At 40.5% G+C, this 17,003-nt stretch overlaps 1 long non-coding RNA gene across 5 annotated transcripts in view; it reads right to left on the reverse strand.

The window, feature by feature from the left end:
- Positions 1–15,499, reverse strand: part of LOC125698278 (uncharacterized) — a 30,999-nt gene extending 15,500 nt beyond the window's left edge. For 2 of the 5 annotated variants that reach the window (XR_007379151.1, XR_007379148.1), the window contains exons 1-4: positions 12,095–12,205; positions 11,144–11,194; positions 10,886–10,999; positions 5,506–5,706 (exon numbers count right to left, since the gene is read on the reverse strand). This is a non-coding gene — a long non-coding RNA (uncharacterized LOC125698278). Of the gene's footprint in view, positions 1–2,597; positions 2,832–5,505; positions 5,707–10,885; positions 11,000–11,143; positions 11,195–12,094; positions 12,206–15,283 lie in introns of those variants that run through there. The other 3 variants (XR_007379149.1, XR_007379152.1, XR_007379150.1) reach the window with 3 other exon arrangements.
- Between the last annotated feature and the right edge of the window lie 1,504 nt (positions 15,500–17,003).

Raw genomic sequence — 17,003 nt, forward strand, 5'->3', positions numbered from 1 at the left:
TCTGAGGAAGCAGTGCAAGCATTTGATGCCCAAAGAAACCAGGTAGGAGGAGGGTGGACATGCTGAATCTACTTGTGCCTACTGGTAGGAAAAGCTAACAGTAGTATTACCCTTTTGGCTGTTTCCAACGTGTAAACCAGCATTCACAAAGTGCTCTGGAAAGGTCTGTTTGTAACACTATGGACTGACAAGAATTGACATCCAAGTCCTCTTCTTCCCATTATTAAACTCTAATATTGTATATACTTCAGCAAACTTCACTGAAAATCCCATGACAATAAGATTTTGTGCTGTGGAATGGATTACAGAACTCTCCATCTGTCAAAACACACAAATAAGTGACTCTTAGGCCTAACTCTCTTCTTGTTCAACAGAGGTTCAGAAAAATTAGGAGACTCGATGTAGGTCAGACTGGAATCAGTGAGAAAGAAGAGGCTGACATAGCAGTCTAATAGCCATTAAAGAGGCTGTAACTGTGTGCTAGCTCCTGTGATAGAACACACAGTGCCAGAGTGCAGATGGCATATGCTTTCTATGCATAGTAGTATGCATATCCAGATTGGCAGAGAAGGTCCAGTGTCCTCTGCAGCAGCACTGATGACATGGCTGGTGGGGAAGGGGAGGATGTGATTCACACACTGCCCTAACAGAGCAATGTCAGTAGTCAGGAATGATCAGATGTCTCCACTAAGCTCACAGAGACACAAAAGGAGCTAACAGCTGACATTTTTAACACTGGAATTTTCAGGCAAGTCAGATCATTATTTTTTATCAGAATCATGATACAAACAGCATATCATATGTAACTCCTGCCTTAGAGTCCTGCTAGGCCTCAGAAACAAGAAACCTGTTTAATCTATGTTCCTTAACTAGGTTAAATCCCTCTAACACCTTTCATGCCAGCATTTATTCTGCATGGTGCTCAGGCTCTCATTATATTTGACATTTTATCTTCGTTATTGAATTGTCTTTTCCTTGTTTTGCTCATTCACAGTGTATACTGGCCAGCCTACAAAAATGTAATTTGAGTGTTTTAAATGAGACTGATATATTTTGACTGTGTCCTTGCTGACATAAAGGACTGTAAAGCAGCCAGATGTTCATTGTTACTATATTAAATAAAGCAAAATTCCCTTGTGATATACTATATACTAACAAATGATGTAATGAAGCTCTGGCCATGTGAAAACTCTATCATGATACCACCCAGCATCCCCATGAGCAGCCAAGAGGCCAAATCACTTGTCTGAGAAGCCCCGTTAACACGTCGCCCTTACAACCCAGAGCTGTAATTGCTTTAACCTGACACGCTGCTCATTTTCTGTCCTGTGTGCTCCAGTACATGTACACGTTTCTTTCCTCTCTGCTGGAGAAAAGGCTTACAAAACAAAGCCAGTTTAACACATTTCTCTGCCTTCTTTCTATGTGCACCAGGGTGGCAAAAGGTACAATGCAATGGATGGGGAGAACTGGGAGCAGTGTACGGCCTATGAGACCCCACTGCATCTGGGAAGCAGGAAAGGACGTAAGAGCAGGCACTGCTTTTACTAAGGGAATTTTCAGGCAAGAGAAACCAAATCAAAAATAGCAAACCAGGTTTAAACTTTCAGAATGCACTGATAGTGCCCAGTCCTTCAAAGGAAAACTCAGATGGTGTGGGGTGCCTTCCAGCCAGTCACATGCTGCATGGAGACACAGTGATGGAATCACGTCACCTATTTAAGCTACTGGCTATGGAAATTGTGCACTGCAATACAGCTCTAGCTGAATTTGTGGAAGGTTTACACAAAAATTAGCCTTTTGTGAGTTTACACTTACATCAAATTTGAAACATTTACCTATTGCCCTTTTCAGAGCCCATACAAGGTAGTAGTTAGCAGTAGGTTCATTCTGTCTGGATATGGTGGAGAACAGGACTGAGGGCACTGCAGTGACACAGCTGTCTGTACTATGTGCTAACTTGCTTGGATCCAGAACAGGTATCTCCACTAAGCAGTGCAGACATACCCTACCACAAGCACTGAGATGAGCAGAAACTGTGATTTCACAAACACCAGTCCCATACATGAGTTGTGTGATTAAAGGTTTCAGACAAGGAACAAACTCCCATCTGAACTCCAGCCCTGCTCTGCAGCAGTTTTGTCTAGGTGCTACGTGTTCTCTCCTCGAGGGTTCATTGCAAAAACATCAGTTGCCTTTCACTAGAAAGGAAGGGGAGGAGGAAGAGCACCATATGGCATATCCCCAGTGGGTGCATACCACAAGCCTTTCCCATGTTTACAGTTCTTGGCCATGGTCTGAGCCCAACGTCAGGCTAACCTTGAACCTTGCAAACTAACAATCCTGAGAGTGCAGCTGGAGCAGGTGGGAGAGCCAGATAAAGAGCTCAGTTTCCAGAAACAAAAGAGAAAGTATTCCCCCCAAATCCATGCTGTTAGAGCTATCCTTGCTGCTCTGACAACATTTCATTCTGGAAATGGCAGTGGAGTATTTTCACCACCACGTATTGTGAAGCTGAATGCAAATGTTCTACAATTTCACTGCCCAAATTGCATGGTAGGATTCCCACACCTTAAGGACACAGACTGCTGACTCACCTGTCCTCGCTTCCAGCCATAGGGAACTGTGCTGCAGAAAAGCCATTATACAGAACTGCTCCTGCTCCATAGTCTGCCTGGAGATGATAAACACACGTTCCCTACCTGTGCCCCGGGTGGTGTCTGCTGCCAGCTATGCTGAAGTTGCCCAGCTTCCACATGAGACCTATGGTGGAGCTGCTGACCCAATTGCAGCACCTGGGGAATGCTGTGTTAAAATTCCTATGGGCAGGTGTGACTGTGATCCAGGCTCTGAGCCTTCATGGAGCGCTTTTATTTATGCAAGATAATTAGTGGTGTAAATGAATTGGCAAGAACCATTTTTGCATGAAAGTCCAATAAAAAAAACATCCTTATTTGTTCTCATGGCCTCTGAGGCTCTCTAATCATGAAATACATGTTCTGTGTAACCTCTGTTTTTTAATTCCCTTAATTTTTGAGCAAACAGAACTCTCCTCCCCATTCCCTCTGGAAGACAGATAATATGTTATGAAGTATTTTGGCAGAAGACACCGCTTATTGTATTTATTGGCGACATAATAATACATTAAAGTAAAAGGGGAAAAATTAAAGCTGTTAGAAAGAGGTCAAATTCCAGCCATTTCTCAGGAGTAAGGTTCAGTTTTGAAGTCATTTTTCAAAAGAGGTTTTGCATTTACAAAATCTAATGAGGTTAATTTGAGACTGAATGAGCTAATCATCAGTTTGGTATTCTGGACACCACAGATTTATCACTTCCCTCAGTGTGATAATATCATTTGTCATCTTTCTTCTGGTACCCCATCAACAGAATCATTTCTACTTCAGACCGATGCTCTGACTTCCATGCTCCTGAAAGCTTGTGCTGTTCCATTGTCTTAACTCTGGAGAAAGCACATCTGGGAGGATCACTGCCTTGATGTGAGCAGTTCTGGGTCTCAGCTGTTAGTGCAGGAGCACTGAGTGACCTGCTGCTGCCCATGGCCATGGGACTTTATTGTTCTGTTCTCTGATATCACTTATAGAATAATTCCCAGGAGGTGCTGGGTTTGAGTATTTCCAAAATTTGCAGGTTTCACAGTGTGGCTTTGGATATAAATTCTACATGGTAGGAAAGGGGAAAACAATGGCTTGCCTTCCACCTCTTAGTCACAGAGCTGAATCACATTGCCGTTTAAGAGCTGCTTACTGCCATATTTGCAGGAGGCTCATGGTTTTCTCTCATTTCCTGCTGTGCACCTCCCAAGCTTCTCTCCTGCCCTGCACAGCCAAAGCCCATCATCAGAGCTTCCATGGAGTGAGAGCTGAGAGAGGCCGCATCCCCTTCGCAGATGTTTATTATTTGATTAATTAACTGTAGCTTGGCGTTAATCACTTGCGCATTCAGACAGTGGAATCATACAGGAAGAGAACAATACAAAGGAAAATACCCACAGTGGTGATTTCCATTTCAATGGGAGGAAAAAAAAAAAGAGGGAAAATTTCAATCTGAAACCAGTGTGCCTTGTCCATGACTCAAACCTGCCAATATTGCTGGTTTCCATCTTGCCACAGAAAGCCCACACGTACACAGTCATTAATCATGGTGAAGACCCAGCGTGAGCAGTCCTCCTGCCCTCAGTGTATGTTCCTTATCATGAGGCTCCACCATGACACAGTTTTCCCCTTTCCCTATTCCTGTTTCTGCTGACTTCACAGAGCACTCGTGAACCAGCCAGCATCCACTTCTTCCCACCTCTCTTCAGATGCACCTACAGAAAGATTTGCTTTGTTGGATATTTTGTTGTCTGGACCACAGTGTGTTGAGCTGCTGCTCCTCAAAACTGTGAGAAAATAGCTAATGTAGTACAATGGCTATCTCCACCCTACACCCTGTGGTTTTCCAAAACCACAGAACATGACGACATGGCAACTAACTTCCCTATTCTTATACATATAAACGTATATCTGTGTTTGCATTACAGTACGTTCATAATTAAATGGACAGTGAACAAATCTACTAATTACAAGTTTTACACAGAAGATGTTGGTATGCAGCCTTTGGATGCAGCCTCCAGAACTCCAAGAACTTTGAGAGGAAAACCATCAGAAAAGATCTCTGTTACGTGGTTAACTGCACTTATGAAACTCCCTGACCAAGTAACTCTGCACATTGGCTTGAAACTACAGCTGTGAGCTGTACAAAGGAAATGACGACAGGATATAAAGGACTAGGGAATATTCAGTATTTACTAAACAAAGATCTTCATTTGAGCGTGTGTCCAGTCATACCACAAGTATTTGACAGAAACAGCTCCCTGAGCTTGGACAGGTCACAGAGTCATTGCTGTTATTTTGCTGTGCACATACAAAAAATCACTTTGCATTAATATACTTTCAATAGCAGATTCTTTCTTCCCCCTTTTTAAAATTGCCATTTTAAGCTAGAAAGGCAAGCCAAAAGGTACTGGCAAATATGGGAATAAGACCTGAAAACCTGAAAACTTCATGATCATTCTGAGACACACATTTCACACCTTAATTTTTCAAAGGAACTCTCTTCAGAAGAAACTCTTTCAAGCTCAGGCCAAAACTCAGGTTAGAATCACACCAACTTGCTGAAAGGGATTTTACAACTTCATCTGACTTCTGGGGGAACCAGAGAGTAGTTTGGGTAATCTTTAATATTACCAGATGAGAGCTGTTCCTATAACACAATATGTTATGTCTTTTTCTTGGGATCTGAAGAAAAGGGCTGTTGTAAAACAATATTATTTATGGACTGTGTTGCAGTGTTTGCCAGACAGTAACGTACAGGCGGTACGTCTCCAACCAGGCAGCACGGAGCCTGGGGCTGCAAGGACAGGCTGCCACCTCTGAGGAGCCTTCAGCCTAAAGAATCAACAGAGGCAAAAGGCCAGAGATGGGTAAAAGTGATTTGATGACTTACCCAGCTTCAGAGCTAAAGTAGACTCCACTGGAAAGGGGAGTGGTGGCTCCACACTGATGATGGACTTGTTTCTGTTAGCAGTTTTTCCTGCTCTCATTTTACAAGGGACCTCTGTCTTCGTTGCATTCTCTGAACTTTCCATCCTTGATTTTTTGCTCAGATGTGTCTCCGCTTCTCTCCTCAGCTGCTGTTTGGAACAAACTGACAAACAAACATTTGCTGCTGGGTCAGTGTAAAAAGTATTTGCTTGATTCTTGCCCACAATGGATTGAAGAGACAAAAGAAAATGGCAGTGAGTCATGTTTTATGTACTTTTTCAATACCTTTTAAATGCAGCTGGTTCTACATTCACCTTCATAGTTCAACTAATATGGAACTCCACAAGAGATTTATTCTCATGCAGTAAAGCTCAGTCCCTCTCTAAGACTCCAATGTGCTCCATTTTCTTTTACTTGTGTGCTTAACATTCAGCCCAGAGCAGCTGCGAGCTACAAGGACACAGATGAGGAAGTTGTGTTATTTGTGCCTTTCAGGATTGCTAATTTTCTCGAGTTGACAGCCCAAGATTAGGTGAAAATTTGTTGTAGGGTAGTTTTTTTTTTTCTTTTTTTAAGTAGTGCCCATGCACAGATAGCAACAGAAATAGCTGCACAGCATCCAGCTAACTGTACAGGGACCCCAATCATTATTTGGATGTTAGCTTTGTATTTTATGATCTCATTTTTCCTTGTAAGTGTGGAAATATCAGAGTTTCACTCAGCCCTACCAGTTTGTTCCAAAGTCAGGGGAAATGAAATACAGTATTGAACAACACAACAACATGTCAGGAAAAAATAAATGGAACGGCTTTGTGGTGTCAGCTTGTGAAGAAATGAGATGAAATATTTTTTCCATGTGCTGAATGAGCCCAGACAAAATCTGTCTCGATTCTAGGCTCACTGCAACCTGCTTGTATCATTTTTGGAGACATGAGAAATCTGCTTTACGGCAGGTACTCAACCATGCTGTACACTCTGAAAAATACTCCCTTTTCTCAGAATGAAATTTTTCACAGTTAGATAAGATAGAGTGGAAGATATTTGCTGGAGTCTTCTGGTACAGCCAAGCACGTTGGCTGTGACTATAGTCACTAGAACTCTTCCTTAGGCTCTGACTCCTCTTGAATCAGAACTAAATGAATAAACCCCAATAAAAGGAAAATTCAGAAAACGGAGTGCAAGTTCCAGGTGACATCATATGTTGGAGAATGAGTTCTGGGTGATTGTGGGTTACTGGAAGTCTATGCTGGGTGGATCTAAATGTGATTTTTTATTTTTCTTTCAGGCTGAGGATACCGCTAGCTTCCACTAAGTTGATTTCAGGTAAATACATATTACTTAAGGCTTAACATTTTGGCTCACAGAAACTTCAGGCCATTACTTTTAATTAAACAAACAAGACCCTTTGAAAACTACATGGTATCCCAAGGAGAACTCTCATCCATGAGTAAAAGGTACTTTTTCCCATCTCTGACCTACCCGTATTCCTGTGGGTTTCATTCACTATCGTACCACTCTCAAACTGGAAAGGGCATTTTCTGCAAACACTATTCACATTAACAGCCCTAAAAATGCTTATTCCACGGTTACGTTCCAAGCACTGGCAGGACACTTTATTCACTGCAGTAACTGAGAGCACTGCCTGTTCTCACTGTATCTCCCAGGCCACAATCGCGGGTGTCAGATGTGTTTTTGCTAACAAGACTGTGGAACTGGTGAGCAGAGAGATTTCCCACCCTTCCCTTCTCCCAAGCATCCGTCAAACCGCAGTTTCGGAGTGGCCACACCCTGCTTGTTATTGTTCGAGTAAAATATTAAAGGTGGGTTCTTTTTATATTTTCCTTAGCCTTTCACCTTTATTTAAAGTAGAGTGCATTCAAGGGACATCTGTGTTACTGGCAGTAAGATCACGGGAGGGAGCTTTCTATAAATACCACCACTATTAAATAAACTGCTGGAGCACGGCATTCACTAGCACGATGAGTTCAGTGCTGTAGTATGTGTTCCTGCCAGAGCTGACTCTTAGTGAAGCATCCTTTTATTTTCATTTTGGAACAGTACTTCTAATGTGCAGATGAAACTGAAAGGTGAGATTCCGAAGATGCGCTGCCAAATGTGCCAAATTTCCCAGGCGACACTGGCAGGATGGCCAACATCCAGCAGTGGTCAGTAACACCCCACTAGTTCACAGAAGTGTTATGATGGTTAAAACATTTGTGTGAATGAAGTACATTAAGTTTCTCTGACGGAATGAGTCATTACAATACAGAGATTATTTCAATTTAAGATGTTTGGCATGTGAAGGAGTAAGGTAAATACTAGATCGTGTTCTTCTGTTTTCACAACTGAAGAAATGTGAACGCCATAAAACGGAGTCCGGACTTGCAAAGACCTACAGAAAACCCATCCAAGTATACACTTACAGCAGCTTTCTTAGAATAACGTAGACATACCCCAAATCAGTTCTAAATTGTCTTGGTCAGAGTTGGCCTAGGTCTAGTCAAAACTGTGATTTACTGAGGAAATTTAGGAAATTATCTTTCCCAGCTCCTCACTCTAAACTTTTATTCGTAAATAATATCTCTACATAAACCCAACTTGAATGCTCTAAAGAAATGACTGCAGTGAAGACAATATAATGTAACCAAACAAAATAATAAAATTGAGGTTTGTCTGGGAGAAACAGACACAAGAAAAAAGAGTGTAAGATGATGTAGGAAGTGATAATAGACATGATTTCACCAAGAGGGCCAAGAAGCAGCGAAGAGATTATGGAAGAAAACCTACAGAATTGATTAGAATAATAGATTGTTTTCCTATTCCCAAATATCCTGTGGAATTTAATAGACACATTGAAAGAAATAAAGTGGTGGTTTGTTTTGCTCATGACATGAGGGAGTTTAAAGAGTGCTACATAAGCCACAGGTTGGCCAGTATTAAGCACAAAGGTTTCTCAAGCATAATGCCTACAGTCCAAATGATGTAATTTTAGAAGTTCCTATTGTATACGATGTTCCTTTAAGGGAGAAGCAGATTCAGCTGAGAAGCATGAGTGTTTTGATAAGAGATTTGTACAGACGTTGGAAGCATGTATAACTCAGAGATGTCTGTTCAAAACCTGGACCCATGATTCTAATTATACACCATGGAAGGAAAGCTGCGTGACTTCTGAAGAACACATGGAATCAGGATATCTATGTCTTATTGTGCTGACCCATTCAAATTAGGTCCAAAATACTCACTGCTTTTCTCACTTAATTGTTTGGAAAACCCACAACACATCTCTTAGAATAAATATACTTTAAAAAGCATAAGAAAGAGGAATCAGGACAGAATAGAGAACAAAACAGGAAATCTTCTTGCCACCATATAAATCCACTACTAACCCACACCCTACATGATGTGTGCAGTTCCCATGCCCTCATCATAAGATCGGGCAGTTGTTCTGAGAAAGGTAACAAAGATGATTAAAGTTCAGAAGGGCTTTCATACAAAAAAATTATTAGGTGGGCTCAGAATCTTCATGCTGGATAAAGAGGGGAAGGCTGCAAAATTCTTAAAGACATAAAGGGCTTACAGACTGACTGCTGCTTCTTTCAGCACAAGAACCAGACACAAACAGACAAAGATACAGAGAGCCAGGTTCAAACCAGTGTAGATTTTCTGCATGCCACAGGTAATAGTGAAACTGAAAAATGGATACAATAGATGCAAGAAATTTATGCATGTTTGTGACAAATCTGAATAAGGACATGGAAAAGTGATCCTTAGTGGCTGCTATACAGACAAATATCAAGAAATTCACAAAATTCCATAAACTAAAAATAGCTGGAACACAGAAGTCTACATGACAGAAATATCATATGTTCCTACTCTTCTTACTCTTCCCTGACACTTCTGTTTTATTCCAACAGGTTGGCACTGGACACATTGATGTTCAGTGTTAGATCTCCAGAAACAGTAACATTCTCAATGCTCCTGGATTTTCTCTAGACACTTCAATTCTTCCTGCAATTTATCATTGACTCCACTGACCATCATCTATAGTTTCTGCCATTTTTGACATCTTTCTACATGATGAGGTATGAACGAAGAATCCTGAACTGATGGGAGTTCAGCCTTTTGGTGAAAACGTGCTCCTCCTCACCTTCTGTCAGCATCCCTTCCTTCAGGTAAAGTCAGTCTTTGGTTCTCAGTACCACATCTGTCTTAATGCTGGCCCAGAACACTGGGTGGCAAACACGTGTACAATGACAAAAATGCAGTATTAGCACAAGTTCATTTGTCAATAGATTCAAAATCAGGAATAGAGATCATAGTTGTAGCAGTCTGCTGATGACTGATATTTGGTACATTTCTCATATATCTACTGTAGAGGCATGAAGTTGGTTCTTCATGGCTAAAATGAAGATTTTCCTCTAGGTCATTCCCTGGAAATTATGCTTCATGTCATGACAGGGACATTTATATATATATATACATATACATATATATATATATATAAAATTTTTTTAAAATTTTTTTGCAGGACTGATTGACTGGGGTCTTATATCTTCTGTTGAGATGCAGCATTAAAAATACTGAGTGCTGAAAAACAATAATGTTGGAGGAATACAATTGCCAAGTAAAATAAAACAGAATTAAACGTAAACTTCCACCATAGAGCTCCCATATGTTGGTATATGAGCCTTAGGAGGGCAGGGTAGGCCTAACAGAGATTTGTTTTCTTTGGCCAGTAAACACCCAATCATTTCTTAACTTGGCTCTTGTTTGAGATATCACATTCTATATTGACTACCCCTTTGTTCCCCCTGTTTTCAGTCTTCTAAGTTTCTTTAATATATGACAAGGTCTTTTAATTCGTTATCAGGGTTTGCTTTTTTTTTAATTCAGAAGAAGGTAATGCACTGTGCAGTATATTAAAGGGAAGCTGAATATTTCTGGTGACAACTCAACACCTACAGAGTCCAAACCCACTCCCTGCTAACGTTGGTTATCCTATCCCCTCTCCCTTAAGCCACACGGATTTTTGATTACAGTATAACCGCAGACTTGCATAATAAATCAGTCACTGCAGTAACACGGCAGTAATGACACATTCAGAAGTGTAACTTGTGGCACTCAGCCACCAACCAGGGGTCTGTGGGGAGCTGTGGTACCCTGGGGAGGGAGGGCTGGAGCAGGCTCCACGTCTTCAGGGCAGTCTCATGGCACTGAGGACAGTGGAGCTTGTACTCTGTGTTTTAAGTTAAGCTGTCAGCTTGTGAACTGACGTGATTGCAAAAGCTGATTTAGACACACTCAACAGAATGACTGTTCAGAAGCAAACTTTTATGATTTACCTCAGAATGAGCACAAGCTCTGGCTGGGGCAGACTCTTGAAGTTGCTGGGCTGCGGGGGAGCTGGTCTCCTTGCCCTCTCAGAGGTTCATTTTAGAATCATAAAATCATTGAGGCTTGAAAAGACCACAAAGATTATTTAGTCCAACCATCAGCCCACCTCCACCATGCCCATTAACCATGCCCCTCAGTGCCACATCCCCACGGTCCTTGAATACCTCCAGGGACCACCATCTGGGCAGCTCGTGCCAATGCCTTACCAACATGCTGGACTTCTGAGGGGCTTCACTGAGATAAGTCTTCATGGCCATCTATGAAAAGAAGGTACTGATCATTTTACAATTTGTCTTCACATGGCAATTACCCCTTTATTCATTTGAGCCCCTGCCCTAAGTCCCTCAGCACGGCTTAGCTGGAAGATCCTTAATTCAGAGCCACTCTGTCATTTTTCCAAATTTCTAAATACAAATCAATACATCCGTACAAAAGCACTGATCTGTGCAATATCACTGCCAGGCTCCATATGGTATTCCAATGACTGGTCTGGATTCATAGGCTCCTACCTTATAGCTTCACACCTACCACACCTATAAAAAAGCAGTTACAACATCACTGTATCCAAGCATATCGTATAAGCACACTGATTAACTCAAAGCACTGGGGATGTCTAAAACACAACCAAACCATTGTATTTCATCTAAAGCTGCATGTCTGTTATAATGGCAGACGCTGAAATGCCCCAGATGTGTCACTGCTGAATAGGATGATGCTACTGGACTGTGGCATCAAAAGATGCCTCGTTTCTTGAGACATCATTAAGAGGTAGGGCTTTCCATATCATATGGAAAGGAATATGAGAGTGCAGAACACCTCAAAAGGAATAAGAAACAACAACAAAACCCAGCATTGCAGCTTTAGGACCAATCCACCGCGTTACACATTTTACATTTGGAGAACTGTCAGGAATTCACAAACATACAGCAGACACCAAGATTTGCAAGAGTTAAAAGAGCAATTCAAACCTCTTGAACTATATTTAGTGTTCGTAAAACTTGCTACGGTTCATGGACCTGTTTCTTCCATCAGTTAAGTTCGTGTTTCTTTCAAAGAGCAACTCCCTTTTCGTACTTTTAACAACGCTGGTTTTCTACTAACTGAACTTTCATTGAAACAGAGCAGCCTCTAAAAACTAGACTGGCATAGACACTTACTTGGATTAAAATATTCATTTTCCCACTTCGCTTCTTTACACACAGGCTTCTCTTGATTCATTTTTTATCCCTCTCTTACTTGGCTTTGTCTGCAATTTCATTGATTTTTTTTCCTTTTTTTTTTTTTTTTTTTGCCATCTCTGGAACGCAATGAAAACATGCAGCGTTAACGCAGACTTGGAAATAGCATAACAGGATTGCTCATCCCAAATATAAACACATTCCTTTTTCTGCACTTATCTGACACCTTCCTTAACAAAAACACATGTACACTTGGAAACAGAGAATGGCTGTCACTGTGGTCCAGTAGTTTTATTGTAAGTTGTGATGTCTGGTAACTTTACTGCAGAATTAACATTCTATGTCTATACAGAATGTTTACTTATGCATTTATTAATGTGCACAAAAATACAAATATTTCTATATTAGGGGCTACCTGTTAACTGAATATAGCTTCTGCTGCAATAACACGCTAACAAAAATTGTTGCTAAAAAAAGCTGACACTTCATAGCATGGGCATCTTTAACACAAAATACAGGTGCCTGTAAGAAGCTCTTCAGATCAACTGTATTCCAGGGATAGGAATTAACATCTTAAAATCACTGTTCAGGAAATTGACTGCACAACTTGCATTCACAGAGCACCATATCAGGAAGAGCATTTTAACAGCATTTTGAGTGTTTATTACTTAAAGTGAAAAGAAGAGCAAGAGCAGAATATTAAGTTCTAAACATAATGGGTAAAAATAATAATGAAAGAGTTTATTAAAATTTCACTGTAATTTTTTTATGGTAGCCACAAATCTGAATTCAAGAGAGGTTGCTCCATCTCTTCCTCACAAAACTGATTCCATACAGGAAAGACAGGCGCCGTAAAAGGCATCAAGTGAGTGCTGTTGACAGGGTAGTAGGCTGGAATACCAGACAGGAGAACTTTGGCTTCAAGAGCCATTTCAGATCACTAGAGCTGCAAACACACAGACTATAAAAAGGAAAAGTACACCAATGACAATATTATGTTCTGGGCAAGTTTCTTTAACCTATTTACACCAGGTTTGGATTTGACGATCTGAATTCCAATAGAGAGCATTTCATTAACCATGTGTATCTAAAACTGCTATTGGAGATTCTCAGATGGCACCTATCAACAGCATATAAAGCACATTTGCTTTATGTCTCACTACAATTTAAAAAACAGCAGACTGTCTTTGCTGATGTTATACAGCTATTTCTGTGCTCTTAAGTTTTGGACAAAACCCAAAAGTTTCAGACTAAATCCCAACATACTTACATTCAAATACTATCTCATCTTGGAACTACTGAAAAACATTCTTTCAAATAAAGGCACACAGAGCTCGGCTATCTATTGAAAATGATCCAGCCATCTTCTGAAGAATAACAAAATATGAACAATAGCTTGTGAGCCAAAAAATGATTACTGAGCACCAGCAACGTGTGTTCTTGCTACACCTACCATGAGAAAAGGCAAAACCACAATCCAATACCTACAGTGACTATTTTTTCTCTCATCTAAACTCAACTGTTGCAGAAGAAGAGTGGGGTTTTTGAACCATGACAGAGATGAGTGGGGAGGAAATAAAATAGCCACTTTGGCTCATTCACTGAACTTGCTATGGGGATGGACAAGAGCTACCTTTTCTTAAACGAGGTGATCCCTCACTGATTCTGGCATGTAGCGGCTCATCTGTAAGCAGCCAAGTTAAACACCTGTATGCCAGACAAAACCAGCTGTCTGTGTGGCTCTGCCAACTCATCTGCTCAATATACCTCCTACTAGTGGGCTGTGATCTTTCAGTAAATACACAGTTCAAATGCAAGTGGTTTGTTTTTCTTTTTTTTTTCTCCTGTTCTCTTATCTTAATTAGCACCTCAATTTTCTAAGAAGCCATTGATGAACTACAATGATACTGCTGCCTGTATTGCCACCAACAACTGGGCATCAGCTCAGTTTAACTGGCTAACGTAGAGATAAGAAATATGCACATGAAATGAGTGTGCATTATAGTGGTGTTGTCTTCTCAGAGTTATTCTTAAGTCCATTTTCAAATATGAACTTCTTCCAACTAAGAAGAAGAAATACGTGTTTTCATCGCTCACCTCAGTGAAAAACCCCAGCAAAGACCCCAAGAAACAAACCTTGAGGAAGGCCTCCATTACTCAGCCTGACCCACCATGATGTGCCGTTTGTTTTAAACATGTGGTAACACTTCTGTTCCCCTCACTGCCTAAGGACCTGCCTTCTCCTTAAGTCCCAGGTCATTTTACCCATCTGTTTGGGGAAATATGTGAATATTTATCTGGATGAAGGAGAAAAAAATTAAAGCTCTCTGTAAGAATTTTCATCTCTCTTCTCTCTCTTTCTTTTCCTGAGCATGGCAGTTTTGAGGAGGAGAGGTTAAATTTCTACCAAAAGACCATGGATCAATTTGTGTGCACTCACCTTTGAAATGTTCCTATCAGCTTTGCTCCATGTTTGCTGGGTGCAGGGAAGCTTCTCCCCGCAGTGAACCCTTTGTTCCCTCTTTGTTCAAACACATATCTCTATTTTCAAACCGGTAAAGCTTAACTAGAGCTACGCAGGATGGATCTGACCAGGGAAGCTAACACAAACCAGCAGGACACTTTTGGTGTTGTGTACATTCCCTTTATATGATGTCACGCTTACTTCTGACTGAGGGAAGTGCATTTATACGATTTACTTTTCTAAAATACACAAGCAAAGTACAGAAATGATTTGAAAGTTGTTAAATTCAGTATATTTCAACATCATTTATGGTGCAAAATAAATTAAAAGAGGTGAGGTAGATTTAGATCCTCAGTCCTATCACAGCTAGGAAATGTTTTCTGTAATGTTTATGGCTATCCATAAACTGCAATATAAATACAAAACTCTAATGTTTAAAAAGCTGTTGTCAGAAAGATTTTGTAAGTGCATCAGTGTATTATTTAGTTCTGCTGTACCACTGTAAGCACACACATTTCATTTGTTTGAGTGTAAGCGCTGGAAGACAGTGCTTTTCTTTGGATGGCATATGGTCTGGAATAGTAAGCACATTATCAAGCACATTTATTGCAGTCAGCTCTCCTAACGATAGGGATTCACATCTTTCATTTTTCCTGAACCTCTTTCTATAAAGAAATGACAGGGTATGACAAAGGAATACTCACGTTATTCTGAAGGAAGAATTTATCCATTATTTTGAAGTTTTATATGTATTTCATCATTACATCTCAGCAGAGGATGGGATGCACGTCCCGTGGCTGTGTGCTGTGATTCAGAATGATTACGAGGAACTGGATCTTTCCAGAGAAAGAGCAGGAAGGACATGACTGCTGGTACAGCTTGTCTTCAGGAATAACTCCCAGCAAAGTGAGCAGGGCTTCCCTGAGCAGAAAAGCATCTGGTAAGAGTTTGGAGAACTGAGGCTCTAAGCTGGAGTTTTAGCTTTCTTGTTTGTTTTGATCGTTATCATCTTCTTCTTACAGCACGAACCTGTGAAATCTGCAGGCTTATTTTGGGATGGGTTCTCTATTTCTTCTTCTGGCCTCTCCTCTCTCCAGGTTTCCCCTGCTGCTCAGGTCCTGGCAGAAAGGATGCTGAATGGCTATTTACAACCAACTATGCTCAGACCAAATAGCATCAAACTCGTGTTCAATCTGGCTGTAAATGCTGATGTTTCAGCAGCTGCTGCATAAGTGGATAAATGGCACATCAGTGAGGAAGGGCAGCAGCTATCCCAGTGTGAGCTGGGCCCCCCCCTTACTAAGGCATATGCTGCCTTATATATTCCTTTTATTGATATAGCCCTGGATGCAGAACTCTTTTTTTTTTCCTTTTTCTTTTTTCTTTTTTTTCGTAATTACAAGCTTTAAAATATATGAATTAAAATATATGAATGCATTTTACAGGAAACTACAGGAAACTACATTTTTGCTAGTACTGGAATATTTGCTTAAGTATAGATTGGTCCCATTCCACTTAAATAGGCAGAATTCTTAAGAGAACATTGGGGAAGTTCTGTTTCCTGTAGCTACAAACAAAACAGAAGGGCAAGAAAAGAAAACATTTAAAAAAATCAATTTGAACTCAACACTTAAAAGCAAAACCATACCCTTGATTTCAAACCTGTTCCATAATCAAAATTATGGGATGGAATATTTTTGAATAGAAGGCATGTTTCTGTATTAAAGCAATGTTCGATTGCCGCTGTCAGAGTGGCAGAATCTCCAGCAGTGTATCTGCACCAGAATCAGAGTTCACCCCATTTTAACTACTGATCTGTGTGAGGGAACATGAAGAATTTAATCCAGCCTGCAAATTATTCTGTTTCCCTTCATTCTTTTCTCTGTGTCGGATACAGTTCTTTGGTGGGTGTTTGTTTTTGCAGCCATAGTGATGAGATATATTTGTTGGCTGCAGTCAAAATAGTTCCCAACAGTTATCTACTGGCATCAACTTATTATTCAGCAAATCCAGACACTTTGCCTGCTTTACACCCAAAGGGGGAGAATTTGGAGACTATGGTCCCAGAATAGCTCATGTTATTCTTCTAAATCAGACCCATAATTCACCATTTTGAATACCACAAAGAAAGTCAAGATGGGTATTCACAATAACTAGAATTGGATCCATTCAAAACTTTCTTATTATTCCATTACCGAGGGGAAAAAAAAAACAACACATGATCTCATTTAAATCATAAATATTCTTCAGAGCAACATCTTTTATAACAATAAATCACACATTTTTCTCACAGCGCTGCTTTGCTCCTGCTCTGCTTGGGGTGAAAAACCATCAGTGTTTGATTTGACAAACTGCTGACAAAACCCACTTGATTTTATAATATAGGAATCAGACACATACTGGGAATTGATACATATCTGACTC

Source organism: Lagopus muta, chromosome 10 (genome assembly GCF_023343835.1).
Source record: "Lagopus muta isolate bLagMut1 chromosome 10, bLagMut1 primary, whole genome shotgun sequence".
NCBI lineage: Eukaryota > Metazoa > Chordata > Aves > Galliformes > Phasianidae > Lagopus > Lagopus muta.